We start from the raw sequence: 27,792 nt of genomic DNA on the forward strand, positions 1-27,792 counted from the left end.
TGTGCACAGGTATATAAAGGCTCAGAGCCTATTATGACACGCGCAGCCAGCGTTCCATTGCCACATTCCATCTACTGCAGGCAGGATACCTGGCTGGCTGAATGTCGCTGAGAAGCTCACAGAGACCGCCATAAGCAACAGTTTAACAGAATGCCACAGACTAATCAACCAAACTTTTTGGGTTGGGTTCTCTTTTATAGTCTGCAGGCATTAAATGAAAGAAGTCAGTGTTCCAGCAGAAGGAGACAACGTTTCAGAAAAGGCATTGTAGCAAACCAAAAAAGAAATTTTAAGCGCAGCAGAGTAACCAGCGCACATACCTGTTAGCTCAGGTGAGTTTAAAAGGCTGCTGTTGATAACAAGGGCATTTGCTAAATAGATGGTGTGTGTGCAACAATATACTGAAAGGTCAATTATATTGTGCAGCTTATCTCACCACCTGTAGTTATTTAGGTGAAAGCTCCAAAATGCTTGCCTAATATGTCTGTTTATCCAAAAGGAAGTAAAAAGGGAGAGCTAGAAAGATAGCATTGCATCACATTACATGGCAATGCAATGCACAGTTGCTGAAGTTGAACCAAAATGAGCTTGTAATCTGGCTTCTGCAACTTTGAACATGAAAAATCCAATGAGGAGAAGAAAAGCAAAGCCAAAGAGTCCATCCCAAAATCCGACAAACAAGCAAAATGAACAAAAAACATTGAATTCAATTCTTTCTGATTTTAGAAACTGCATTAAAGAAGGGGTGCACCGGTCCTGGAGATACTGCAATACCAGGTCAATGCGTGGAGTGGACAGAGCAAGCTCTTTTTCCATCTCCCTGTTCTAAAAATCCATTTAATATATGGTCCCCAGATAGGGGACGTATCAGATATTAAACTGATAAGAACAGATACTACACTTGATCTTAGCCAAAAGGCCGAGAAGCGATAACCAGAATTGGTTTCAAACTACGGAGCCACCCAAGGATCCTGAAAAGTCCATTTGTGGAGATGAGCTCCTGGACTCCCGTTAAGAAGACATGTTGTCAACCTCTAGATCCCTTACATGCCTGCACTTTTCGGCTTGCTGCTGCTGCAATCCACGCGTTTTAGATCTGCATAACTCCACCTCTTTAAACACAGCACCTTCACCCCCTGCTGTTCCCACCCGCCTCAACACCGTTGGAAGGGAGGAGAACCAATTAAGGCGGGGGGTGGGGTGGAACGAGCAGCTGTCTACCCTTAGCAGGAGGGCTCCTGATTACATACCTCTCCTGCTGCTGCTGCTGGCTGTCCAGCAGCAGACTGAAGGTGGCTGCTGCTGTGCACAGGTATATAAAGGCTCAGAGCCTATTATGACACGCGCAGCCAGCGTTCCATTGCCACATTCCATCTACTGCAGGCAGGATACCTGGCTGGCTGAATGTCGCTGAGAAGCTCACAGAGACCGCCATAAGCAACAGTTTAACAGAATGCCACAGACTAATCAACCAAACTTTTTGGGTTGGGTTCTCTTTTATAGTCTGCAGGCATTAAATGAAAGAAGTCAGTGTTCCAGCAGAAGGAGACAACGTTTCAGAAAAGGCATTGTAGCAAACCAAAAAAGAAATTTTAAGCGCAGCAGAGTAACCAGCGCACATACCTGTTAGCTCAGGTGAGTTTAAAAGGCTGCTGTTGATAACAAGGGCATTTGCTAAATAGATGGTGTGTGTGCAACAATATACTGAAAGGTCAATTATATTGTGCAGCTTATCTCACCACCTGTAGTTATTTAGGTGAAAGCTCCAAAATGCTTGCCTAATATGTCTGTTTATCCAAAAGGAAGTAAAAAGGGAGAGCTAGAAAGATAGCATTGCATCACATTACATGGCAATGCAATGCACAGTTGCTGAAGTTGAACCAAAATGAGCTTGTAATCTGGCTTCTGCAACTTTGAACATGAAAAATCCAATGAGGAGAAGAAAAGCAAAGCCAAAGAGTCCATCCCAAAATCCGACAAACAAGCAAAATGAACAAAAAACATTGAATTCAATTCTTTCTGATTTTAGAAACTGCATTAAAGAAGGGGTGCACCGGTCCTGGAGATACTGCAATACCAGGTCAATGCGTGGAGTGGACAGAGCAAGCTCTTTTTCCATCTCCCTGTTCTAAAAATCCATTTAATATATGGTCCCCAGATAGGGGACGTATCAGATATTAAACTGATAAGAACAGATACTACACTTGATCTTAGCCAAAAGGCCGAGGAGCGATAACCAGAATTGGTTTCAAACTACGGAGCCACCCAAGGATCCTGAAAAGTCCATTTGTGGAGATGAGCTCCTGGACTCCCGTTAAGAAGACATGTTGTCAACCTCTAGATCCCTTACATGCCTGCACTTTTCGGCTTGCTGCTGCTGCAATCCACGCATTTTAGATCTGCATAACTCGACCTCTTTAAACACAGCACCTTCACCCCCTGCTGTTTCCACCCGCCTCAACACCGTTGGAAGGGAGGAGAACCAATTAAGGCGGGGGGTGGGGTGGAACGAGCAGCTGTCTACCCTTAGCAGGAGGGCTCCTGATTACATACCTCTCCTGCTGCTGCTGCTGCTGGCTGTCCAGCAGCAGACTGAAGGTGGCTGCTGCTGTGCACAGGTATATAAAGGCTCAGAGCCTATTATGACACGCGCAGCCAGCGTTCCATTGCCACATTCCATCTACTGCAGGCAGGATACCTGGCTGGCTGAATGTCGCTGAGAAGCTCACAGAGACCGCCATAAGCAACAGTTTAACAGAATGCCACAGACTAATCAACCAAACTTTTTGGGTTGGGTTCTCTTTTATAGTCTGCAGGCATTAAATGAAAGAAGTCAGTGTTCCAGCAGAAGGAGACAACGTTTCAGAAAAGGCATTGTAGCAAACCAAAAAAGAAATTTTAAGCGCAGCAGAGTAACCAGCGCACATACCTGTTAGCTCAGGTGAGTTTAAAAGGCTGCTGTTGATAACAAGGGCATTTGCTAAATAGATGGTGTGTGCGCAACAATATACTGAAAGGTCAATTATATTGTGCAGCTTATCTCACCACCTGTAGTTATTTAGGTGAAAGCTCCAAAATGCTTGCCTAATATGTCTGTTTATCCAAAAGGAAGTAAAAAGGGAGAGCTAGAAAGATAGCATTGCATCACATTACATGGCAATGCAATGCACAGTTGCTGAAGTTGAACCAAAATGAGCTTGTAATCTGGCTTCTGCAACTTTGAACATGAAAAATCCAATGAGGAGAAGAAAAGCAAAGCCAAAGAGTCCATCCCAAAATCCGACAAACAAGCAAAATGAACAAAAAACATTGAATTCAATTCTTTCTGATTTTAGAAACTGCATTAAAGAAGGGGTGCACCGGTCCTGGAGATACTGCAATACCAGGTCAATGCGTGGAGTGGACAGAGCAAGCTCTTTTTCCATCTCCCTGTTCTAAAAATCCATTTAATATATGGTCCCCAGATAGGGGACGTATCAGATATTAAACTGATAAGAACAGATACTACACTTGATCTTAGCCAAAAGGCCGAGAACGATAACCAGAATTGGTTTCAAACTACGGAGCCACCCAAGGATCCTGAAAAGTCCATTTGTGGAGATGAGCTCCTGGACTCCCGTTAAGAAGACATGTTGTCAACCTCTAGATCCCTTACATGCCTGCACTTTTCGGCTTGCTGCTGCTGCAATCCACGCGTTTTAGATCTGCATAACTCCACCTCTTTAAACACAGCACCTTCACCCCCTGCTGTTCCCACCCGCCTCAACACCGTTGGAAGGGAGGAGAACCAATTAAGGCGGGGGGTGGGGTGGAACGAGCAGCTGTCTACCCTTAGCAGGAGGGCTCCTGATTACATACCTCTCCTGCTGCTGCTGCTGCTGGCTGTCCAGCAGCAGACTGAAGGTGGCTGCTGCTGTGCACAGGTATATAAAGGCTCAGAGCCTATTATGACACGCGCAGCCAGCGTTCCATTGCCACATTCCATCTACTGCAGGCAGGATACCTGGCTGGCTGAATGTCGCTGAGAAGCTCACAGAGACCGCCATAAGCAACAGTTTAACAGAATGCCACAGACTAATCAACCAAACTTTTTGGGTTGGGTTCTCTTTTATAGTCTGCAGGCATTAAATGAAAGAAGTCAATGTTCCAGCAGAAGGAGACAACGTTTCAGAAAAGGCATTGTAGCAAACCAAAAAAGAAATTTTAAGCGCAGCAGAGTAACCAGCGCACATACCTGTTAGCTCAGGTGAGTTTAAAAGGCTGCTGTTGATAACAAGGGCATTTGCTAAATAGATGGTGTGTGTGCAACAATATACTGAAAGGTCAATTATATTGTGCAGCTTATCTCACCACCTGTAGTTATTTAGGTGAAAGCTCCAAAATGCTTGCCTAATATGTCTGTTTATCCAAAAGGAAGTAAAAAGGGAGAGCTAGAAAGATAGCATTGCATCACATTACATGGCAATGCAATGCACAGTTGCTGAAGTTGAACCAAAATGAGCTTGTAATCTGGCTTCTGCAACTTTGAACATGAAAAATCCAATGAGGAGAAGAAAAGCAAAGCCAAAGAGTCCATCCCAAAATCCGACAAACAAGCAAAATGAACAAAAAACATTGAATTCAATTCTTTCTGATTTTAGAAACTGCATTAAAGAAGGGGTGCACCGGTCCTGGAGATACTGCAATACCAGGTCAATGCGTGGAGTGGACAGAGCAAGCTCTTTTTCCATCTCCCTGTTCTAAAAATCCATTTAATATATGGTCCCCAGATAGGGGACGTATCAGATATTAAACTGATAAGAACAGATACTACACTTGATCTTAGCCAAAAGGCCGAGAAGCGATAACCAGAATTGGTTTCAAACTACGGAGCCACCCAAGGATCCTGAAAAGTCCATTTGTGGAGATGAGCTCCTGGACTCCCGTTAAGAAGACATGTTGTCAACCTCTAGATCCCTTACATGCCTGCACTTTTCGGCTTGCTACTGCTGCAATCCACGCGTTTTAGATCTGCATAACTCCACCTCTTTAAACACAGCACCTTCACCCCCTGCTGTTCCCACCCGCCTCAACACCGTTGGAAGGGAGGAGAACCAATAAAGGCGGGGGGTGGGGTGGAACGAGCAGCTGTCTACCCTTAGCAGGAGGGCTCCTGATTACATACCTCTCCTGCTGCTGCTGCTGCTGGCTGTCCAGCAGCAGACTGAAGGTGGCTGCTGCTGTGCACAGGTATATAAAGGCTCAGAGCCTATTATGACACGCGCAGCCAGCGTTCCATTGCCACATTCCATCTACTGCAGGCAGGATACCTGGCTGGCTGAATGTCGCTGAGAAGCTCACAGAGACCGCCATAAGCAACAGTTTAACAGAATGCCACAGACTAATCAACCAAACTTTTTGGGTTGGGTTCTCTTTTATAGTCTGCAGGCATTAAATGAAAGAAGTCAGTGTTCCAGCAGAAGGAGACAACGTTTCAGAAAAGGCATTGTAGCAAACCAAAAAAGAAATTTTAAGCGCAGCAGAGTAACCAGCGCACATACCTGTTAGCTCAGGTGAGTTTAAAAGGCTGCTGTTGATAACAAGGGCATTTGCTAAATAGATGGTGTGTGTGCAACAATATACTGAAAGGTCAATTATATTGTGCAGCTTATCTCACCACCTGTAGTTATTTAGGTGAAAGCTCCAAAATGCTTGCCTAATATGTCTGTTTATCCAAAAGGAAGTAAAAAGGGAGAGCTAGAAAGATAGCATTGCATCACATTACATGGCAATGCAATGCACAGTTGCTGAAGTTGAACCAAAATGAGCTTGTAATCTGGCTTCTGCAACTTTGAACATGAAAAATCCAATGAGGAGAAGAAAAGCAAAGCCAAAGAGTCCATCCCAAAATCCGACAAACAAGCAAAATGAACAAAAAACATTGAATTCAATTCTTTCTGATTTTAGAAACTGCATTAAAGAAGGGGTGCACCGGTCCTGGAGATACTGCAATACCAGGTCAATGCGTGGAGTGGACAGAGCAAGCTCTTTTTCCATCTCCCTGTTCTAAAAATCCATTTAATATATGGTCCCCAGATAGGGGACGTATCAGATATTAAACTGATAAGAACAGATACTACACTTGATCTTAGCCAAAAGGCCGAGGAGCGATAACCAGAATTGGTTTCAAACTACGGAGCCACCCAAGGATCCTGAAAAGTCCATTTGTGGAGATGAGCTCCTGGACTCCCGTTAAGAAGACATGTTGTCAACCTCTAGATCCCTTACATGCCTGCACTTTTCGGCTTGCTGCTGCTGCAATCCACGCATTTTAGATCTGCATAACTCGACCTCTTTAAACACAGCACCTTCACCCCCTGCTGTTTCCACCCGCCTCAACACCGTTGGAAGGGAGGAGAACCAATTAAGGCGGGGGGTGGGGTGGAACGAGCAGCTGTCTACCCTTAGCAGGAGGGCTCCTGATTACATACCTCTCCTGCTGCTGCTGCTGCTGGCTGTCCAGCAGCAGACTGAAGGTGGCTGCTGCTGTGCACAGGTATATAAAGGCTCAGAGCCTATTATGACACGCGCAGCCAGCGTTCCATTGCCACATTCCATCTACTGCAGGCAGGATACCTGGCTGGCTGAATGTCGCTGAGAAGCTCACAGAGACCGCCATAAGCAACAGTTTAACAGAATGCCACAGACTAATCAACCAAACTTTTTGGGTTGGGTTCTCTTTTATAGTCTGCAGGCATTAAATGAAAGAAGTCAGTGTTCCAGCAGAAGGAGACAACGTTTCAGAAAAGGCATTGTAGCAAACCAAAAAAGAAATTTTAAGCGCAGCAGAGTAACCAGCGCACATACCTGTTAGCTCAGGTGAGTTTAAAAGGCTGCTGTTGATAACAAGGGCATTTGCTAAATAGATGGTGTGTGTGCAACAATATACTGAAAGGTCAATTATATTGTGCAGCTTATCTCACCACCTGTAGTTATTTAGGTGAAAGCTCCAAAATGCTTGCCTAATATGTCTGTTTATCCAAAAGGAAGTAAAAAGGGAGAGCTAGAAAGATAGCATTGCATCACATTACATGGCAATGCAATGCACAGTTGCTGAAGTTGAACCAAAATGAGCTTGTAATCTGGCTTCTGCAACTTTGAACATGAAAAATCCAATGAGGAGAAGAAAAGCAAAGCCAAAGAGTCCATCCCAAAATCCGACAAACAAGCAAAATGAACAAAAAACATTGAATTCAATTCTTTCTGATTTTAGAAACTGCATTAAAGAAGGGGTGCACCGGTCCTGGAGATACTGCAATACCAGGTCAATGCGTGGAGTGGACAGAGCAAGCTCTTTTTCCATCTCCCTGTTCTAAAAATCCATTTAATATATGGTCCCCAGATAGGGGACGTATCAGATATTAAACTGATAAGAACAGATACTACACTTGATCTTAGCCAAAAGGCCGAGAACGATAACCAGAATTGGTTTCAAACTACGGAGCCACCCAAGGATCCTGAAAAGTCCATTTGTGGAGATGAGCTCCTGGACTCCCGTTAAGAAGACATGTTGTCAACCTCTAGATCCCTTACATGCCTGCACTTTTCGGCTTGCTGCTGCTGCAATCCACGCGTTTTAGATCTGCATAACTCCACCTCTTTAAACACAGCACCTTCACCCCCTGCTGTTCCCACCCGCCTCAACACCGTTGGAAGGGAGGAGAACCAATTAAGGCGGGGGGTGGGGTGGAACGAGCAGCTGTCTACCCTTAGCAGGAGGGCTCCTGATTACATACCTCTCCTGCTGCTGCTGCTGCTGGCTGTCCAGCAGCAGACTGAAGGTGGCTGCTGCTGTGCACAGGTATATAAAGGCTCAGAGCCTATTATGACACGCGCAGCCAGCGTTCCATTGCCACATTCCATCTACTGCAGGCAGGATACCTGGCTGGCTGAATGTCGCTGAGAAGCTCACAGAGACCGCCATAAGCAACAGTTTAACAGAATGCCACAGACTAATCAACCAAACTTTTTGGGTTGGGTTCTCTTTTATAGTCTGCAGGCATTAAATGAAAGAAGTCAATGTTCCAGCAGAAGGAGACAACGTTTCAGAAAAGGCATTGTAGCAAACCAAAAAAGAAATTTTAAGCGCAGCAGAGTAACCAGCGCACATACCTGTTAGCTCAGGTGAGTTTAAAAGGCTGCTGTTGATAACAAGGGCATTTGCTAAATAGATGGTGTGTGTGCAACAATATACTGAAAGGTCAATTATATTGTGCAGCTTATCTCACCACCTGTAGTTATTTAGGTGAAAGCTCCAAAATGCTTGCCTAATATGTCTGTTTATCCAAAAGGAAGTAAAAAGGGAGAGCTAGAAAGATAGCATTGCATCACATTACATGGCAATGCAATGCACAGTTGCTGAAGTTGAACCAAAATGAGCTTGTAATCTGGCTTCTGCAACTTTGAACATGAAAAATCCAATGAGGAGAAGAAAAGCAAAGCCAAAGAGTCCATCCCAAAATCCGACAAACAAGCAAAATGAACAAAAAACATTGAATTCAATTCTTTCTGATTTTAGAAACTGCATTAAAGAAGGGGTGCACCGGTCCTGGAGATACTGCAATACCAGGTCAATGCGTGGAGTGGACAGAGCAAGCTCTTTTTCCATCTCCCTGTTCTAAAAATCCATTTAATATATGGTCCCCAGATAGGGGACGTATCAGATATTAAACTGATAAGAACAGATACTACACTTGATCTTAGCCAAAAGGCCGAGAAGCGATAACCAGAATTGGTTTCAAACTACGGAGCCACCCAAGGATCCTGAAAAGTCCATTTGTGGAGATGAGCTCCTGGACTCCCGTTAAGAAGACATGTTGTCAACCTCTAGATCCCTTACATGCCTGCACTTTTCGGCTTGCTACTGCTGCAATCCACGCGTTTTAGATCTGCATAACTCCACCTCTTTAAACACAGCACCTTCACCCCCTGCTGTTCCCACCCGCCTCAACACCGTTGGAAGGGAGGAGAACCAATAAAGGCGGGGGGTGGGGTGGAACGAGCAGCTGTCTACCCTTAGCAGGAGGGCTCCTGATTACATACCTCTCCTGCTGCTGCTGCTGCTGGCTGTCCAGCAGCAGACTGAAGGTGGCTGCTGCTGTGCACAGGTATATAAAGGCTCAGAGCCTATTATGACACGCGCAGCCAGCGTTCCATTGCCACATTCCATCTACTGCAGGCAGGATACCTGGCTGGCTGAATGTCGCTGAGAAGCTCACAGAGACCGCCATAAGCAACAGTTTAACAGAATGCCACAGACTAATCAACCAAACTTTTTGGGTTGGGTTCTCTTTTATAGTCTGCAGGCATTAAATGAAAGAAGTCAGTGTTCCAGCAGAAGGAGACAACGTTTCAGAAAAGGCATTGTAGCAAACCAAAAAAGAAATTTTAAGCGCAGCAGAGTAACCAGCGCACATACCTGTTAGCTCAGGTGAGTTTAAAAGGCTGCTGTTGATAACAAGGGCATTTGCTAAATAGATGGTGTGTGTGCAACAATATACTGAAAGGTCAATTATATTGTGCAGCTTATCTCACCACCTGTAGTTATTTAGGTGAAAGCTCCAAAATGCTTGCCTAATATGTCTGTTTATCCAAAAGGAAGTAAAAAGGGAGAGCTAGAAAGATAGCATTGCATCACATTACATGGCAATGCAATGCACAGTTGCTGAAGTTGAACCAAAATGAGCTTGTAATCTGGCTTCTGCAACTTTGAACATGAAAAATCCAATGAGGAGAAGAAAAGCAAAGCCAAAGAGTCCATCCCAAAATCCGACAAACAAGCAAAATGAACAAAAAACATTGAATTCAATTCTTTCTGATTTTAGAAACTGCATTAAAGAAGGGGTGCACCGGTCCTGGAGATACTGCAATACCAGGTCAATGCGTGGAGTGGACAGAGCAAGCTCTTTTTCCATCTCCCTGTTCTAAAAATCCATTTAATATATGGTCCCCAGATAGGGGACGTATCAGATATTAAACTGATAAGAACAGATACTACACTTGATCTTAGCCAAAAGGCCGAGGAGCGATAACCAGAATTGGTTTCAAACTACGGAGCCACCCAAGGATCCTGAAAAGTCCATTTGTGGAGATGAGCTCCTGGACTCCCGTTAAGAAGACATGTTGTCAACCTCTAGATCCCTTACATGCCTGCACTTTTCGGCTTGCTGCTGCTGCAATCCACGCATTTTAGATCTGCATAACTCGACCTCTTTAAACACAGCACCTTCACCCCCTGCTGTTTCCACCCGCCTCAACACCGTTGGAAGGGAGGAGAACCAATTAAGGCGGGGGGTGGGGTGGAACGAGCAGCTGTCTACCCTTAGCAGGAGGGCTCCTGATTACATACCTCTCCTGCTGCTGCTGCTGCTGGCTGTCCAGCAGCAGACTGAAGGTGGCTGCTGCTGTGCACAGGTATATAAAGGCTCAGAGCCTATTATGACACGCGCAGCCAGCGTTCCATTGCCACATTCCATCTACTGCAGGCAGGATACCTGGCTGGCTGAATGTCGCTGAGAAGCTCACAGAGACCGCCATAAGCAACAGTTTAACAGAATGCCACAGACTAATCAACCAAACTTTTTGGGTTGGGTTCTCTTTTATAGTCTGCAGGCATTAAATGAAAGAAGTCAGTGTTCCAGCAGAAGGAGACAACGTTTCAGAAAAGGCATTGTAGCAAACCAAAAAAGAAATTTTAAGCGCAGCAGAGTAACCAGCGCACATACCTGTTAGCTCAGGTGAGTTTAAAAGGCTGCTGTTGATAACAAGGGCATTTGCTAAATAGATGGTGTGTGTGCAACAATATACTGAAAGGTCAATTATATTGTGCAGCTTATCTCACCACCTGTAGTTATTTAGGTGAAAGCTCCAAAATGCTTGCCTAATATGTCTGTTTATCCAAAAGGAAGTAAAAAGGGAGAGCTAGAAAGATAGCATTGCATCACATTACATGGCAATGCAATGCACAGTTGCTGAAGTTGAACCAAAATGAGCTTGTAATCTGGCTTCTGCAACTTTGAACATGAAAAATCCAATGAGGAGAAGAAAAGCAAAGCCAAAGAGTCCATCCCAAAATCCGACAAACAAGCAAAATGAACAAAAAACATTGAATTCAATTCTTTCTGATTTTAGAAACTGCATTAAAGAAGGGGTGCACCGGTCCTGGAGATACTGCAATACCAGGTCAATGCGTGGAGTGGACAGAGCAAGCTCTTTTTCCATCTCCCTGTTCTAAAAATCCATTTAATATATGGTCCCCAGATAGGGGACGTATCAGATATTAAACTGATAAGAACAGATACTACACTTGATCTTAGCCAAAAGGCCGAGAACGATAACCAGAATTGGTTTCAAACTACGGAGCCACCCAAGGATCCTGAAAAGTCCATTTGTGGAGATGAGCTCCTGGACTCCCGTTAAGAAGACATGTTGTCAACCTCTAGATCCCTTACATGCCTGCACTTTTCGGCTTGCTGCTGCTGCAATCCACGCGTTTTAGATCTGCATAACTCCACCTCTTTAAACACAGCACCTTCACCCCCTGCTGTTCCCACCCGCCTCAACACCGTTGGAAGGGAGGAGAACCAATTAAGGCGGGGGGTGGGGTGGAACGAGCAGCTGTCTACCCTTAGCAGGAGGGCTCCTGATTACATACCTCTCCTGCTGCTGCTGCTGCTGGCTGTCCAGCAGCAGACTGAAGGTGGCTGCTGCTGTGCACAGGTATATAAAGGCTCAGAGCCTATTATGACACGCGCAGCCAGCGTTCCATTGCCACATTCCATCTACTGCAGGCAGGATACCTGGCTGGCTGAATGTCGCTGAGAAGCTCACAGAGACCGCCATAAGCAACAGTTTAACAGAATGCCACAGACTAATCAACCAAACTTTTTGGGTTGGGTTCTCTTTTATAGTCTGCAGGCATTAAATGAAAGAAGTCAATGTTCCAGCAGAAGGAGACAACGTTTCAGAAAAGGCATTGTAGCAAACCAAAAAAGAAATTTTAAGCGCAGCAGAGTAACCAGCGCACATACCTGTTAGCTCAGGTGAGTTTAAAAGGCTGCTGTTGATAACAAGGGCATTTGCTAAATAGATGGTGTGTGTGCAACAATATACTGAAAGGTCAATTATATTGTGCAGCTTATCTCACCACCTGTAGTTATTTAGGTGAAAGCTCCAAAATGCTTGCCTAATATGTCTGTTTATCCAAAAGGAAGTAAAAAGGGAGAGCTAGAAAGATAGCATTGCATCACATTACATGGCAATGCAATGCACAGTTGCTGAAGTTGAACCAAAATGAGCTTGTAATCTGGCTTCTGCAACTTTGAACATGAAAAATCCAATGAGGAGAAGAAAAGCAAAGCCAAAGAGTCCATCCCAAAATCCGACAAACAAGCAAAATGAACAAAAAACATTGAATTCAATTCTTTCTGATTTTAGAAACTGCATTAAAGAAGGGGTGCACCGGTCCTGGAGATACTGCAATACCAGGTCAATGCGTGGAGTGGACAGAGCAAGCTCTTTTTCCATCTCCCTGTTCTAAAAATCCATTTAATATATGGTCCCCAGATAGGGGACGTATCAGATATTAAACTGATAAGAACAGATACTACACTTGATCTTAGCCAAAAGGCCGAGAAGCGATAACCAGAATTGGTTTCAAACTACGGAGCCACCCAAGGATCCTGAAAAGTCCATTTGTGGAGATGAGCTCCTGGACTCCCGTTAAGAAGACATGTTGTCAACCTCTAGATCCCTTACATGCCTGCACTTTTCGGCTTGCTACTGCTGCAATCCACGCGTTTTAGATCTGCATAACTCCACCTCTTTAAACACAGCACCTTCACCCCCTGCTGTTCCCACCCGCCTCAACACCGTTGGAAGGGAGGAGAACCAATAAAGGCGGGGGGTGGGGTGGAACGAGCAGCTGTCTACCCTTAGCAGGAGGGCTCCTGATTACATACCTCTCCTGCTGCTGCTGCTGCTGGCTGTCCAGCAGCAGACTGAAGGTGGCTGCTGCTGTGCACAGGTATATAAAGGCTCAGAGCCTATTATGACACGCGCAGCCAGCGTTCCATTGCCACATTCCATCTACTGCAGGCAGGATACCTGGCTGGCTGAATGTCGCTGAGAAGCTCACAGAGACCGCCATAAGCAACAGTTTAACAGAATGCCACAGACTAATCAACCAAACTTTTTGGGTTGGGTTCTCTTTTATAGTCTGCAGGCATTAAATGAAAGAAGTCAGTGTTCCAGCAGAAGGAGACAACGTTTCAGAAAAGGCATTGTAGCAAACCAAAAAAGAAATTTTAAGCGCAGCAGAGTAACCAGCGCACATACCTGTTAGCTCAGGTGAGTTTAAAAGGCTGCTGTTGATAACAAGGGCATTTGCTAAATAGATGGTGTGTGTGCAACAATATACTGAAAGGTCAATTATATTGTGCAGCTTATCTCACCACCTGTAGTTATTTAGGTGAAAGCTCCAAAATGCTTGCCTAATATGTCTGTTTATCCAAAAGGAAGTAAAAAGGGAGAGCTAGAAAGATAGCATTGCATCACATTACATGGCAATGCAATGCACAGTTGCTGAAGTTGAACCAAAATGAGCTTGTAATCTGGCTTCTGCAACTTTGAACATGAAAAATCCAATGAGGAGAAGAAAAGCAAAGCCAAAGAGTCCATCCCAAAATCCGACAAACAAGCAAAATGAACAAAAAACATTGAATTCAATTCTTTCTGATTTTAGAAACTGCATTAAAGAAGGGGTGCACCGGTCCTGGAGATACTGCAATACCAGGTCAATGCGTGGAGTGGACAGAGCAAGCTCTTTTTCCATCTCCCTGTTCTAAAAATCCATTTAATATATGGTCCCCAGATAGGGGACGTATCAGATATTAAACTGATAAGAACAGATTTTTTTTTTAATTTGGCTATCCCCCACATGGGGATAAAAACCGTTTATTTAAAATTTAACAAATTACAGAAATAAAACCATTACATCCACATTACACTTTCGGGACTTCAAAGAAAAATAAAAATTCCATCACAGCAAAATTTACAAGACTTCAAATATTCCATAGGTTAAAAAGCCATTTGCCTGCCAATGTTACATTCTTTTTCCTGTCCAATAAATAGTATATGTACATTTCACTTTTACAAAAGGCTAAAACATCATCTACTGGTAACATTTCATGTTTAAAAACAGCAATATTTCTAGCATTCCAGAGCGCTATCTTGGCACAATTCACTGTCTTCCACGCCATTATTTTTTGGTCCATTGTTGGGCATTCCAGAAGACCATATAACACTGATGCAAAATTAAAGTCCTTGAGGTCCACCATTTTCTCCAGCAGGGGGATTAATCTTCTCCAGAACTCTTTAGCAAAAGCACAAGTCCATAAAAGATGCTTCACTGTCTCTTCTTCTTGACAACCTTCTCTTGGGCAGATGGCAGACCTCACAAAACCTCTTCTGTACTGGAATGCCCGGCAAGGAAGACAGTGGTGTGCGCAGCTCCAAGACATGTCTTTCTGTACATTAAAAAGATAAGGGGCGTTAATCATTTTCCATATGTGTACAGTTTTGTCATCATCATAACGTTCAATATCACACAACGTCACATCAGTACTAATTTGTTTGAGTAGTGTCTTGCTGTTACACAGATCCCCTGTCTGTTTCTTATTCAAATTAAAATCAAGAATAATTTTCTTTAAAATCTCATAATGTGCAGGTAGGTTAAAAGCATAAGGAAAGGATAAAACCGTTTCAAACCAACCAAACCTTCTCATGAGAAAACCAATGTTAAAACGCATAAAATAGGAAAGGTAATTATCTTTAAAAAGGGTTTTAAAACAGAAACAGAAAAAATGTATTAAAAGAAACTTATCTAAAACAGGGAAATCTTTCCCACCTTTAACCTTTGGCTTTGTCACAATTTCTCTTTTGAGTTTCTCCATTTTTGAGCCCCAAAAAAAGGTAAAACATACTTTTGTAATTCGTTTCAACAAATTTGTAGGAGGGGGGAACACCAAACTAAGATATAACAGGATAGGTAATATCACCATTTTTACAATCAGAACTTTACCTTCCATTGACAGCTTTCTCATATTCCACATGCAGATTTTCTGATTAATTTTCTGTGCTGCCGCATCCCAGCTATTAAAACCATTATTAGATTCATTAAAAGAAACACCTAAAATAGTAATGGAATCTGTAACTGCAATTGGTACATCATGTAAACTCATCCCCCCGACATTTAAAATATTACATTTAGTAAGATTAATTTTAAAACCGGAAACTGTACAAAAAGACTGAATTTGGCTTATCGTTTTTTGTATTGAAGGTACATCACATCCAAACACTGCTACATCATCCATATAGCTTACAACTTTAACTTGTAGACCGTTCCCTCCGGGTAAGGGTACTCCACATATTTGCTTATCCCGGCGTATTGTACATAAAAGGGGTTCTATAGCACATATAAAAAGCAGGGGGGACAAAGGGCAACCCTGCTTCACCCCTGATTTTAAAACTACCTCTTTTGTTTTAAAACCATTAACTAAAATCTTACTCGTACAATCATTATAAAAAGCTTTAAGAGACAATAAAAACCCACCCGGAATGCCCATTTTTTCTAAAACTTTAAAAAGATAAAAATGAGACACGCGGTCAAAAGCTTTCTCAAAATCCACCGCTAGGATTGACATCTTTGTCTTTCTGGTTTTTACATCTTCAATACAATCTTTCACCAGGTTTAAATTGTCCCAGATACTACGCCCAGGTACCCCGCATACCTGATTTGCATGAATTACTTTATGTATCACTTTTTTCAACCGATTTGCACAGATCTTAGCCATAATTTTGTAATCACTATTTAAAAGAGTTATCGGCCTCCAGTTTTTAAGATCCGTTTTGTCACCTTTCTTGTATAGTAGTGATACCTCACCTTTCTTCCATGAGTTGAGTAAAACCTTATTATTAAAAACTTCGGAAAACAAATTAAACAAATCATCTTTTAAAATATCATAAAAACTTATATAAAACTCTATGGGGATACCATCAGGGCCGGGCACTTTACCATTTTTAAAACTCTTCATGGTTTCTAAAATCTCTTCCTCACATAGAGGTTGGGATAAAAAACTTTGGGCATCAGCATCTAGGGTGGACTTGATCTCCCCCAGGAAAGTGTGTATTAAATCATGGTCTACAGTTTTTACATTAAAAAGATCATTAAAATAGACATTTACCTTATCCAATATAACGTTGATATTATTATCTCCATCTATGTTATCAATTATTGTTTTCGCCTGTTTGTTTTTCTTAAAAAAATACCTGGAACAAGTCTCATCCTCTTCTACGTGTTTTACCTTTGAACGAAAAATCAGTTCTTTTCCTTTTTGTTCCAACCACTTTGAAATTTCTCCTTTAAGACTCAATATATCATTACCTACATCCAGACCATTGTCTTTGAATTTGTACAATGTCTGTAACCTGATATTAAGAAAATTATAGATCTCAAACTTTTCTTTAGCTTTTTGTATGCTTTTCTTTATAAAGAAATCTTTAATGCTTATTTTCATTCTATCCCACCAGGAGCTAAAAGAAATATTGGGGTTTTTCCTTTTTCTACAGTTTACATAAAACTCAATAAAATCCGATAAAATTTGTGGATCTTTTAAAAGGGACACATTCAATTTCCAAGATTTCTTACCACATTTCTTCTTTCCATTAATCCTCACTCTAAAAGATAAAACCTTGTGATCTGAGAGAATATTAGTTAAAACTTCACATTTCACTGGCAGTATTTTTTCTGAACCTAAAACAAAATCTATCCTGGAGCTACATGTAGAATTGCTCCAGGTGAAACCAGCGTCTATAGGGCTATCCTTGTTACATTCTTTATACACATCAGTTAATTTACAATCATTTATAATATTGCTTAACATTCCAGACGTTTTGTCATAATTTCTACTCACGGAACTGGAGCGTCGGCTTTCGCCTTTTAAAATACAATTAAAATCACCTGCCAGGATAAAAGGTTCAGAAATGTTAATAAATAAAGGTAAAATTTCCAGCATATCAGCCCTTTCATTTTTATCAGGTGACCCATAAAAATTTAAAAACTGCCATCTTGTCCCATCAATAAAAGCCTTAACTAAAAGAATACGACCCGGTAAAATATCTTGGATAAAATCAATAGACACATTTCCCTTAAAAAGTATAGCTACCCCGGCTGATCCGGTTGCATTTGATCCAGACCAGACCGATGGACCATGTTTCCACTCTTCCTTATATTTTTTGTAAGAAATCTTATGAGGGATATGACATTCTTGTAAAAAGAAAACAGAAGCTGTAAAACAGGTTAAAAAATGTAAAACAGTAGCTCTTCTGGTCTTGGATCCTATGCCTCTCACATTGAGGGAAACACCACTAATGTCAGCCATCATAACAAATGGTTAGGAAGAAACAAAAACTGGACTTTACCTATCCGATGGACGGATCAGACCACTTGGACTTTCACCAACGCCCTCTTCTGAATCCACCGTTATCAAAGAGTCTTCATCATCGGAGAAGGAACATTCACTTAAATTAAGACCCGACGCTACTGGGGTGTAGCTCGGAAGGATATTGTGAGAAAGGTTACACTGGGTCTCCATAGGCTGACCATTTAGGTCCTCGTCAGGTGGGTCTCCGAGAGGCTCCGCACTCCCCTGCTGACCCGCAGAGGGTCGTAACACAGGGGCAGGCTGCGCACATGGCGGAGCCTCAGAGTCCCCGGAGGCAGCCAGGTTCGGGGCCCCACCTGGGGCAGCAGAGCCCCGGGACCTCGGGATTCCAGAGTCTACACCCCCGTGAGGGGATGTATCCATCTCCTCCCTATTAGCCACCTCCACGGAACCATTCTTTTTCTTATTATGAGACCTCACCAAATGCCACGTACCGCCCTCGCTCTCGTGAGACCCAGTGGGAATTTTGGGCTCGGTGTCAGCCTTTTGGCGTTCTTTTTTGGCCTTACCGACCGCCCCTTTATGATCTTTCTCAGCCTTCCTTTTAGCCTCCTTATGGTCTTTCAGCCAGCTCCTGGGCTCCTGTGAGTTACCTGTCATTGACTCGGAGGGATTGTTACTAGTCGAAGCGCCCTTATCACCTCCCGAGGCTCCAGGTTGCTGTTCCTCCTCCTGAGGGGTGGTCTGATTGGCCCGTCCATTCCCGGATGTCTTGGACTTCTCCTTTTGTTTTTGTTCATCCTCTCTGAACCTGTGAGGGCAAGAAAAATAGAAATGACCAGGTGTCCGACAAAAAGAGCATTTTTTTTCATTTGGGCACTCCTTTGTGTCATGTTCAGTACTGGCACAATTTCTACAAGTGGCACCACAACTATCCTTAGAGTGCCCATAGAGACCACAATACCTACAGAAAAGTGGCATTCCTGAGAAAAAAAAATCCCCATTAGTTTGCCCTATTTTAAATCGAGCTGGAGGAAGTCTCACACCTCCAGGGAATTTAGGGTCTCTTTCACATTTTACTAAAAACTTCCATTTTGTGGTCCAGATGTTAAACTCATTCAACACTTTCCCAATCAATTTCACACTTTTAAAATAAACTGACAAAAAGGAAATAACCTCTGGTGCTGTTATGAAGGGTGAGAAGATTTTCACAACCACCATCTTTACCTCATCCAGGACGTGCTCGATGATCTGAATCCCTTTTAGACCAGGGCTATTTTCTACCGACTTAACTCTGGACAAAACATCTTTGAAAATACCTTCGCCAGTAAAGGTTACATCATAATCTCCACGTCGAGGATAATCCTGGATAGAAAGGATTTCGTTGGTTCTGACGTGGAGCAGTTTCTCAAGCACGTCCTGGACTACATATCCCAGATTCCGCATATCGGAACCACCAGCCGTAAAGCGGACCCTTATGGTGTTCTTAAGCCTCGCATATAGAGGCACGAGGTTGGAGTCAACCTCCATGGTATGGCGCAACAAAATGCAAATTGCAACCGCCTGCAATCTGCGCCTTCAGAGCTTTGAGATAAAGCACCTGAAGGCTGGGGGATCGCTGCCCGTTACCCTAGGACTAATCCCTCTCCCTAATAGCAGCAGGCAGGTGAAGCCCACCGAAGTGGACGATCCTGCCAGGCCAAGGAGAGGGGTACCTGAGTGCCCTTCAACTGAAACCTCCTGCTGTGAAGCACTTGGTCTCAGCCAAAAGGCCGAGAAGCGATAACCAGAATTGGTTTCAAACTACGGAGCCACCCAAGGATCCTGAAAAGTCCATTTGTGGAGATGAGCTCCTGGACTCCCGTTAAGAAGACATGTTGTCAACCTCTAGATCCCTTACATGCCTGCACTTTTCGGCTTGCTGCTGCTGCAATCCACGCGGTTTAGATCTGCATAACTCCACCTCTTTAAACACAGCACCTTCACCCCCTGCTGTTCCCACCCGCCTCAACACCGTTGGAAGGGAGGAGAACCAATTAAGGCGGGGGGTGGGGTGGAACGAGCAGCTGTCTACCCTTAGCAGGAGGGCTCCTGATTACATACCTCTCCTGCTGCTGCTGCTGCTGGCTGTCCAGCAGCAGACTGAAGGTGGCTGCTGCTGTGCACAGGTATATAAAGGCTCAGAGCCTATTATGACACGCGCAGCCAGCGTTCCATTGCCACATTCCATCTACTGCAGGCAGGATACCTGGCTGGCTGAATGTCGCTGAGAAGCTCACAGAGACCGCCATAAGCAACAGTTTAACAGAATGCCACAGACTAATCAACCAAACTTTTTGGGTTGGGTTCTCTTTTATAGTCTGCAGGCATTAAATGAAAGAAGTCAGTGTTCCAGCAGAAGGAGACAACGTTTCAGAAAAGGCATTGTAGCAAACCAAAAAAGAAATTTTAAGCGCAGCAGAGTAACCAGCGCACATACCTGTTAGCTCAGGTGAGTTTAAAAGGCTGCTGTTGATAACAAGGGCATTTGCTAAATAGATGGTGTGTGTGCAACAATATACTGAAAGGTCAATTATATTGTGCAGCTTATCTCACCACCTGTAGTTATTTAGGTGAAAGCTCCAAAATGCTTGCCTAATATGTCTGTTTATCCAAAAGGAAGTAAAAAGGGAGAGCTAGAAAGATAGCATTGCATCACATTACATGGCAATGCAATGCACAGTTGCTGAAGTTGAACCAAAATGAGCTTGTAATCTGGCTTCTGCAACTTTGAACATGAAAAATCCAATGAGGAGAAGAAAAGCAAAGCCAAAGAGTCCATCCCAAAATCCGACAAACAAGCAAAATTAACAAAAAACATTGAATTCAATTCTTTCTGATTTTAGAAACTGCATTAAAGAAGGGGTGCACCGGTCCTGGAGATACTGCAATACCAGGTCAATGCGTGGAGTGGACAGAGCAAGCTCTTTTTCCATCTCCCTGTTCTAAAAATCCATTTAATATATGGTCCCCAGATAGGGGACGTATCAGATATTAAACTGATAAGAACAGATACTACACTTGATCTTAGCCAAAAGGCCGAGAAGCGATAACCAGAATTGGTTTCAAACTACGGAGCCACCCAAGGATCCTGAAAAGTCCATTTGTGGAGATGAGCTCCTGGACTCCCGTTAAGAAGACATGTTGTCAACCTCTAGATCCCTTACATGCCTGCACTTTTCGGCTTGCTGCTGCTGCAATCCACGCGTTTTAGATCTGCATAACTCCACCTCTTTAAACACAGCACCTTCACCCCCTGCTGTTCCCACCCGCCTCAACACCGTTGGAAGGGAGGAGAACCAATTAAGGCGGGGGGTGGGGTGGAACGAGCAGCTGTCTACCCTTAGCAGGAGGGCTCCTGATTACATACCTCTCCTGCTGCTGCTGCTGCTGGCTGTCCAGCAGCAGACTGAAGGTGGCTGCTGCTGTGCACAGGTATATAAAGGCTCAGAGCCTATTATGACACGCGCAGCCAGCGTTCCATTGCCACATTCCATCTACTGCAGGCAGGATACCTGGCTGGCTGAATGTCGCTGAGAAGCTCACAGAGACCGCCATAAGCAACAGTTTAACAGAATGCCACAGACTAATCAACCAAACTTTTTGGGTTGGGTTCTCTTTTATAGTCTGCAGGCATTAAATGAAAGAAGTCAGTGTTCCAGCAGAAGGAGACAACGTTTCAGAAAAGGCATTGTAGCAAACCAAAAAAGAAATTTTAAGCGCAGCAGAGTAACCAGCGCACATACCTGTTAGCTCAGGTGAGTTTAAAAGGCTGCTGTTGATAACAAGGGCATTTGCTAAATAGATGGTGTGTGTGCAACAATATACTGAAAGGTCAATTATATTGTGCAGCTTATCTCACCACCTGTAGTTATTTAGGTGAAAGCTCCAAAATGCTTGCCTAATATGTCTGTTTATCCAAAAGGAAGTAAAAAGGGAGAGCTAGAAAGATAGCATTGCATCACATTACATGGCAATGCAATGCACAGTTGCTGAAGTTGAACCAAAATGAGCTTGTAATCTGGCTTCTGCAACTTTGAACATGAAAAATCCAATGAGGAGAAGAAAAGCAAAGCCAAAGAGTCCATCCCAAAATCCGACAAACAAGCAAAATGAACAAAAAACATTGAATTCAATTCTTTCTGATTTTAGAAACTGCATTAAAGAAGGGGTGCACCGGTCCTGGAGATACTGCAATACCAGGTCAATGCGTGGAGTGGACAGAGCAAGCTCTTTTTCCATCTCCCTGTTCTAAAAATCCATTTAATATATGGTCCCCAGATAGGGGACGTATCAGATATTAAACTGATAAGAACAGATACTACACTTGATCTTAGCCAAAAGGCCGAGAAGCGATAACCAGAATTGGTTTCAAACTACGGAGCCACCCAAGGATCCTGAAAAGTCCATTTGTGGAGATGAGCTCCTGGACTCCCGTTAAGAAGACATGTTGTCAACCTCTAGATCCCTTACATGCCTGCACTTTTCGGCTTGCTGCTGCTGCAATCCACGCGTTTTAGATCTGCATAACTCCACCTCTTTAAACACAGCACCTTCACCCCCTGCTGTTCCCACCCGCCTCAACACCGTTGGAAGGGAGGAGAACCAATTAAGGCGGGGGGTGGGGTGGAACGAGCAGCTGTCTACCCTTAGCAGGAGGGCTCCTGATTACATACCTCTCCTGCTGCTGCTGCTGCTGGCTGTCCAGCAGCAGACTGAAGGTGGCTGCTGCTGTGCACAGGTATATAAAGGCTCAGAGCCTATTATGACACGCGCAGCCAGCGTTCCATTGCCACATTCCATCTACTGCAGGCAGGATACCTGGCTGGCTGAATGTCGCTGAGAAGCTCACAGAGACCGCCATAAGCAACAGTTTAACAGAATGCCACAGACTAATCAACCAAACTTTTTGGGTTGGGTTCTCTTTTATAGTCTGCAGGCATTAAATGAAAGAAGTCAGTGTTCCAGCAGAAGGAGACAACGTTTCAGAAAAGGCATTGTAGCAAACCAAAAAAGAAATTTTAAGCGCAGCAGAGTAACCAGCGCACATACCTGTTAGCTCAGGTGAGTTTAAAAGGCTGCTGTTGATAACAAGGGCATTTGCTAAATAGATGGTGTGTGTGCAACAATATACTGAAAGGTCAATTATATTGTGCAGCTTATCTCACCACCTGTAGTTATTTAGGTGAAAGCTCCAAAATGCTTGCCTAATATGTCTGTTTATCCAAAAGGAAGTAAAAAGGGAGAGCTAGAAAGATAGCATTGCATCACATTACATGGCAATGCAATGCACAGTTGCTGAAGTTGAACCAAAATGAGCTTGTAATCTGGCTTCTGCAACTTTGAACATGAAAAATCCAATGAGGAGAAGAAAAGCAAAGCCAAAGAGTCCATCCCAAAATCCGACAAACAAGCAAAATGAACAAAAAACATTGAATTCAATTCTTTCTGATTTTAGAAACTGCATTAAAGAAGGGGTGCACCGGTCCTGGAGATACTGCAATACCAGGTCAATGCGTGGAGTGGACAGAGCAAGCTCTTTTTCCATCTCCCTGTTCTAAAAATCCATTTAATATACGGTCCCCAGATAGGGGACGTATCAGATATTAAACTGATAAGAACAGATACTACACTTGATCTTAGCCAAAAGGCCGAGAAGCGATAACCAGAATTGGTTTCAAACTACGGAGCCACCCAAGGATCCTGAAAAGTCCATTTGTGGAGATGAGCTCCTGGACTCCCGTTAAGAAGACATGTTGTCAACCTCTAGATCCCTTACATGCCTGCACTTTTCGGCTTGCTGCTGCTGCAATCCACGCGTTTTAGATCTGCATAACTCCACCTCTTTAAACACAGCACCTTCACCCCCTGCTGTTCCCACCCGCCTCAACACCGTTGGAAGGGAGGAGAACCAATTAAGGCGGGGGGTGGGGTGGAACGAGCAGCTGTCTACCCTTAGCAGGAGGGCTCCTGATTACATACCTCTCCTGCTGCTGCTGCTGCTGGCTGTCCAGCAGCAGACTGAAGGTGGCTGCTGCTGTGCACAGGTATATAAAGGCTCAGAGCCTATTATGACACGCGCAGCCAGCGTTCCATTGCCACATTCCATCTACTGCAGGCAGGATACCTGGCTGGCTGAATGTCGCTGAGAAGTTCACAGAGACCGCCATAAGCAACAGTTTAACAGAATGCCACAGACTAATCAACCAAACTTTTTGGGTTGGGTTCTCTTTTATAGTCTGCAGGCATTAAATGAAAGAAGTCAGTGTTCCAGCAGAAGGAGACAACGTTTCAGAAAAGGCATTGTAGCAAACCAAAAAAGAAATTTTAAGCGCAGCAGAGTAACCAGCGCACATACCTGTTAGCTCAGGTGAGTTTAAAAGGCTGCTGTTGATAACAAGGGCATTTGCTAAATAGATGGTGTGTGTGCAACAATATACTGAAAGGTCAATTATATTGTGCAGCTTATCTCACCACCTGTAGTTATTTAGGTGAAAGCTCCAAAATGCTTGCCTAATATGTCTGTTTATCCAAAAGGAAGTAAAAAGGGAGAGCTAGAAAGATAGCATTGCATCACATTACATGGCAATGCAATGCACAGTTGCTGAAGTTGAACCAAAATGAGCTTGTAATCTGGCTTCTGCAACTTTGAACATGAAAAATCCAATGAGGAGAAGAAAAGCAAAGCCAAAGAGTCCATCCCAAAATCCGACAAACAAGCAAAATGAACAAAAAACATTGAATTCAATTCTTTCTGATTTTAGAAACTGCATTAAAGAAGGGGTGCACCGGTCCTGGAGATACTGCAATACCAGGTCAATGCGTGGAGTGGACAGAGCAAGCTCTTTTTCCATCTCCCTGTTCTAAAAATCCATTTAATATATGGTCCCCAGATAGGGGACGTATCAGATATTAAACTGATAAGAACAGATACTACACTTGATCTTAGCCAAAAGGCCGAGAAGCGATAACCAGAATTGGTTTCAAACTACGGAGCCACCCAAGGATCCTGAAAAGTCCATTTGTGGAGATGAGCTCCTGGACTCCCGTTAAGAAGACATGTTGTCAACCTCTAGATCCCTTACATGCCTGCACTTTTCGGCTTGCTGCTGCTGCAATCCACGCGTTTTAGATCTGCATAACTCCACCTCTTTAAACACAGCACCTTCACCCCCTGCTGTTCCCACCCGCCTCAACACCGTTGGAAGGGAGGAGAACCAATTAAGGCGGGGGGTGGGGTGGAACGAGCAGCTGTCTACCCTTAGCAGGAGGGCTCCTGATTACATACCTCTCCTGCTGCTGCTGCTGCTGGCTGTCCAGCAGCAGACTGAAGGTGGCTGCTGCTGTGCACAGGTATATAAAGGCTCAGAGCCTATTATGACACGCGCAGCCAGCGTTCCATTGCCACATTCCATCTACTGCAGGCAGGATACCTGGCTGGCTGAATGTCGCTGAGAAGCTCACAGAGACCGCCATAAGCAACAGTTTAACAGAATGCCACAGACTAATCAACCAAACTTTTTGGGTTGGGTTCTCTTTTATAGTCTGCAGGCATTAAATGAAAGAAGTCAGTGTTCCAGCAGAAGGAGACAACGTTTCAGAAAAGGCATTGTAGCAAACCAAAAAAGAAATTTTAAGCGCAGCAGAGTAACCAGCGCACATACCTGTTAGCTCAGGTGAGTTTAAAAGGCTGCTGTTGATAACAAGGGCATTTGCTAAATAGATGGTGTGTGTGCAACAATATACTGAAAGGTCAATTATATTGTGCAGCTTATCTCACCACCTGTAGTTATTTAGGTGAAAGCTCCAAAATGCTTGCCTAATATGTCTGTTTATCCAAAAGGAAGTAAAAAGGGAGAGCTAGAAAGATAGCATTGCATCACATTACATGGCAATGCAATGCACAGTTGCTGAAGTTGAACCAAAATGAGCTTGTAATCTGGCTTCTGCAACTTTGAACATGAAAAATCCAATGAGGAGAAGAAAAGCAAAGCCAAAGAGTCCATCCCAAAATCCGACAAACAAGCAAAATGAACAAAAAACATTGAATTCAATTCTTTCTGATTTTAGAAACTGCATTAAAGAAGGGGTGCACCGGTCCTGGAGATACTGCAATACCAGGTCAATGCGTGGAGTGGACAGAGCAAGCTCTTTTTCCATCTCCCTGTTCTAAAAATCCATTTAATATATGGTCCCCAGATAGGGGACGTATCAGATATTAAACTGATAAGAACAGATACTACACTTGATCTTAGCCAAAAGGCCGAGAAGCGATAACCAGAATTGGTTTCAAACTACGGAGCCACCCAAGGATCCTGAAAAGTCCATTTGTGGAGATGAGCTCCTGGACTCCCGTTAAGAAGACATGTTGTCAACCTCTAGATCCCTTACATGCCTGCACTTTTCGGCTTGCTGCTGCTGCAATCCACGCGTTTTAGATCTGCATAACTCCACCTCTTTAAACACAGCACCTTCACCCCCTGCTGTTCCCACCCGCCTCAACACCGTTTGAAGGGAGGAGAACCAATTAAGGCGGGGGGTGGGGTGGAACGAGCAGCTGTCTACCCTTAGCAGGAGGGCTCCTGATTACATACCTCTCCTGCTGCTGCTGCTGCTGGCTGTCCAGCAGCAGACTGAAGGTGGCTGCTGCTGTGCACAGGTATATAAAGGCTCAGAGCCTATTATGACACGCGCAGCCAGCGTTCCATTGCCACATTCCATCTACTGCAGGCAGGATACCTGGCTGGCTGAATGTCGCTGAGAAGCTCTCAGAGACCGCCATAAGCAACAGTTTAACAGAATGCCACAGACTAATCAACCAAACTTTTTGGGTTGGGTTCTCTTTTATAGTCTGCAGGCATTAAATGAAAGAAGTCAGTGTTCCAGCAGAAGGAGACAACGTTTCAGAAAAGGCATTGTAGCAAACCAAAAAAGAAATTTTAAGCGCAGCAGAGTAACCAGCGCACATACCTGTTAGCTCAGGTGAGTTTAAAAGGCTGCTGTTGATAACAAGGGCATTTGCTAAATAGATGGTGTGTGTGCAACAATATACTGAAAGGTCAATTATATTGTGCAGCTTATCTCACCACCTGTAGTTATTTAGGTGAAAGCTCCAAAATGCTTGCCTAATATGTCTGTTTATCCAAAAGGAAGTAAAAAGGGAGAGCTAGAAAGATAGCATTGCATCACATTACATGGCAATGCAATGCACAGTTGCTGAAGTTGAACCAAAATGAGCTTGTAATCTGGCTTCTGCAACTTTGAACATGAAAAATCCAATGAGGAGAAGAAAAGCAAAGCCAAAGAGTCCATCCCAAAATCCGACAAACAAGCAAAATGAACAAAAAACATTGAATTCAATTCTTTCTGATTTTAGAAACTGCATTAAAGAAGGGGTGCACCGGTCCTGGAGATACTGCAATACCAGGTCAATGCGTGGAGTGGACAGAGCAAGCTCTTTTTCCATCTCCCTGTTCTAAAAATCCATTTAATATATGGTCCCCAGATAGGGGACGTATCAGATATTAAACTGATAAGAACAGATACTACACTTGATCTTAGCCAAAAGGCCGAGAAGCGATAACCAGAATTGGTTTCAAACTACGGAGCCACCCAAGAATCCTGAAAAGACCATTTGTGGAGATGAGCTCCTGGACTCCCGTTAAGAAGACATGTTGTCAACCTCTAGATCCCTTACATGCCTGCACTTTTCGGCTTGCTGCTGCTGCAATCCACGCGTTTTAGATCTGCATAACTCCACCTCTTTAAACACAGCACCTTCACCCCCTGCTGTTCCCACCCGCCTCAACACCGTTGGAAGGGAGGAGAACCAATTAAGGCGGGGGGTGGGGTGGAACGAGCAGCTGTCTACCCTTAGCAGGAGGGCTCCTGATTACATACCTCTCCTGCTGCTGCTGCTGCTGGCTGTCCAGCAGCAGACTGAAGGTGGCTGCTGCTGTGCACAGGTATATAAAGGCTCAGAGCCTATTATGACACGCGCAGCCAGCGTTCCATTGCCACATTCCATCTACTGCAGGCAGGATACCTGGCTGGCTGAATGTCGCTGAGAAGCTCACAGAGACCGCCATAAGCAACAGTTTAACAGAATGCCACAGACTAATCAACCAAACTTTTTGGGTTGGGTTCTCTTTTATAGTCTGCAGGCATTAAATGAAAGAAGTCAGTGTTCCAGCAGAAGGAGACAACGTTTCAGAAAAGGCATTGTAGCAAACCAAAAAAGAAATTTTAAGCGCAGCAGAGTAACCAGCGCACA

General features: G+C 43.8%; 17 non-coding genes across 17 annotated transcripts; all 17 read right to left on the bottom strand.

Annotated features, from left to right (window-relative positions):
• Nucleotides 1–740: 740 nt before the first annotated feature.
• Nucleotides 741–931, bottom strand: LOC141232070 (U2 spliceosomal RNA). The gene has a single exon (XR_012298336.1). It is a non-coding gene; the product is annotated as a U2 spliceosomal RNA (small nuclear RNA).
• Nucleotides 932–2,043: 1,112 nt separating this feature from the next.
• On the bottom strand, nucleotides 2,044–2,234 carry LOC141231778 (U2 spliceosomal RNA). The gene has a single exon (XR_012298087.1). It is a non-coding gene; the product is annotated as a U2 spliceosomal RNA (small nuclear RNA).
• A 1,115-nt stretch (nucleotides 2,235–3,349) lies between these two features.
• On the bottom strand, nucleotides 3,350–3,541 carry LOC141231784 (U2 spliceosomal RNA). Its single transcript, XR_012298093.1, has one exon. It is a non-coding gene; the product is annotated as a U2 spliceosomal RNA (small nuclear RNA).
• Nucleotides 3,542–4,654: 1,113 nt separating this feature from the next.
• LOC141232071 (U2 spliceosomal RNA) lies at nucleotides 4,655–4,845 on the bottom strand. The gene has a single exon (XR_012298337.1). It is a non-coding gene; the product is annotated as a U2 spliceosomal RNA (small nuclear RNA).
• A 1,115-nt stretch (nucleotides 4,846–5,960) lies between these two features.
• LOC141231779 (U2 spliceosomal RNA) lies at nucleotides 5,961–6,151 on the bottom strand. The gene has a single exon (XR_012298088.1). It is a non-coding gene; the product is annotated as a U2 spliceosomal RNA (small nuclear RNA).
• A 1,115-nt stretch (nucleotides 6,152–7,266) lies between these two features.
• Nucleotides 7,267–7,458, bottom strand: LOC141231785 (U2 spliceosomal RNA). The gene has a single exon (XR_012298094.1). It is a non-coding gene; the product is annotated as a U2 spliceosomal RNA (small nuclear RNA).
• Nucleotides 7,459–8,571: 1,113 nt separating this feature from the next.
• Nucleotides 8,572–8,762, bottom strand: LOC141232072 (U2 spliceosomal RNA). Its single transcript, XR_012298338.1, has one exon. It is a non-coding gene; the product is annotated as a U2 spliceosomal RNA (small nuclear RNA).
• A 1,115-nt stretch (nucleotides 8,763–9,877) lies between these two features.
• LOC141231780 (U2 spliceosomal RNA) lies at nucleotides 9,878–10,068 on the bottom strand. Its single transcript, XR_012298089.1, has one exon. It is a non-coding gene; the product is annotated as a U2 spliceosomal RNA (small nuclear RNA).
• Nucleotides 10,069–11,183: 1,115 nt separating this feature from the next.
• On the bottom strand, nucleotides 11,184–11,375 carry LOC141231786 (U2 spliceosomal RNA). The gene has a single exon (XR_012298095.1). It is a non-coding gene; the product is annotated as a U2 spliceosomal RNA (small nuclear RNA).
• Nucleotides 11,376–12,488: 1,113 nt separating this feature from the next.
• LOC141232073 (U2 spliceosomal RNA) lies at nucleotides 12,489–12,679 on the bottom strand. Its single transcript, XR_012298339.1, has one exon. It is a non-coding gene; the product is annotated as a U2 spliceosomal RNA (small nuclear RNA).
• Nucleotides 12,680–13,794: 1,115 nt separating this feature from the next.
• LOC141231825 (U2 spliceosomal RNA) lies at nucleotides 13,795–13,992 on the bottom strand. Its single transcript, XR_012298130.1, has one exon. It is a non-coding gene; the product is annotated as a U2 spliceosomal RNA (small nuclear RNA).
• Nucleotides 13,993–20,379: 6,387 nt separating this feature from the next.
• LOC141232074 (U2 spliceosomal RNA) lies at nucleotides 20,380–20,570 on the bottom strand. Its single transcript, XR_012298340.1, has one exon. It is a non-coding gene; the product is annotated as a U2 spliceosomal RNA (small nuclear RNA).
• Nucleotides 20,571–21,685: 1,115 nt separating this feature from the next.
• Nucleotides 21,686–21,876, bottom strand: LOC141232075 (U2 spliceosomal RNA). The gene has a single exon (XR_012298341.1). It is a non-coding gene; the product is annotated as a U2 spliceosomal RNA (small nuclear RNA).
• Nucleotides 21,877–22,991: 1,115 nt separating this feature from the next.
• LOC141231707 (U2 spliceosomal RNA) lies at nucleotides 22,992–23,182 on the bottom strand. The gene has a single exon (XR_012298018.1). It is a non-coding gene; the product is annotated as a U2 spliceosomal RNA (small nuclear RNA).
• Nucleotides 23,183–24,297: 1,115 nt separating this feature from the next.
• Nucleotides 24,298–24,488, bottom strand: LOC141232076 (U2 spliceosomal RNA). The gene has a single exon (XR_012298342.1). It is a non-coding gene; the product is annotated as a U2 spliceosomal RNA (small nuclear RNA).
• Nucleotides 24,489–25,603: 1,115 nt separating this feature from the next.
• Nucleotides 25,604–25,794, bottom strand: LOC141232077 (U2 spliceosomal RNA). The gene has a single exon (XR_012298343.1). It is a non-coding gene; the product is annotated as a U2 spliceosomal RNA (small nuclear RNA).
• Nucleotides 25,795–26,909: 1,115 nt separating this feature from the next.
• On the bottom strand, nucleotides 26,910–27,100 carry LOC141232078 (U2 spliceosomal RNA). Its single transcript, XR_012298344.1, has one exon. It is a non-coding gene; the product is annotated as a U2 spliceosomal RNA (small nuclear RNA).
• Between the last annotated feature and the right edge of the window lie 692 nt (nucleotides 27,101–27,792).

Source organism: Phyllobates terribilis, unplaced genomic scaffold (genome assembly GCF_046119375.1).
Source record: "Phyllobates terribilis strain yellow unplaced genomic scaffold, ASM4611937v1 Scaffold_538__1_contigs__length_1162401, whole genome shotgun sequence".
In the NCBI taxonomy this organism is placed as follows: Eukaryota; Metazoa; Chordata; class Amphibia; order Anura; family Dendrobatidae; genus Phyllobates; species Phyllobates terribilis.